Below are 797 nucleotides of genomic sequence, written 5' to 3'. Positions count from 1 at the left end.
TAACCAAGGATTCTAAAATTGAAAAAGAACAGGGAGAGGATCTTATTTCCCTAGATAGTGAGGAAGAAGTTAAAAGCCCCAAAGGCAAGACAAAACCCAAAAAATCCAAAAAACTAAAAAAGAAAAACAACCTTAAGACTCTACAAGAGCCAAAGAAAAACGAGTCATCAACTAGTTCAGAGGAGGAAATCCTAGAGGCCGAGGCTGATAAATGCAGTAACCCAAAATTGCCATCTGAACAAAAAACTTTAGAAACAAAGACTGCCACGTGCAGTAACCCAAAATAGCCGTCTGAACAAAAAACTTCAGAAACGAAGACAGGGAAATACCATAATTCAAAATGGCCACCTTTTTAAAAACGACCGCCATCTTATGATTCAGTCGCATCTGTGCCATTTTTGGCGATGCCCATTATTGAACCTAAGGCAAAAGTTCAGACTAAGATAGTACAACTTAAAGACCAAATTCAGTTAGAAAAAGAACATCAAGAATTAATATCACAATTAGAAAAACTAAAAGTGGGTAAATCTAAAAGTGCAGATTCCTCGTGGAATCACCACCAGCCCACTTTGACTCATGGTACAAAACTTAAACCAGTTCAAAAACTACAATCATTGATAGATTTTGAGGGGCAGGAAGCCTTCCCAGTAACAGAAACCACAGATCCACAAGGACAAGCATGGCGCCACCTACGTGCCTTTGATTTTAATATTATAAAAGAAATTAAAACAGCAGTTGCTCAAAATGGAGCTACAGCTCCATATACTTTAGCCATAGTTGACTCGGTGGCAGAAAAT

This window comes from Tupaia chinensis, unplaced genomic scaffold, assembly GCF_000334495.1.
Source record: "Tupaia chinensis unplaced genomic scaffold, TupChi_1.0 Scaffold146604_1, whole genome shotgun sequence".
NCBI lineage: Eukaryota > Metazoa > Chordata > Mammalia > Scandentia > Tupaiidae > Tupaia > Tupaia belangeri.
Note: the sequence above shows the minus strand (reverse complement) of the source record.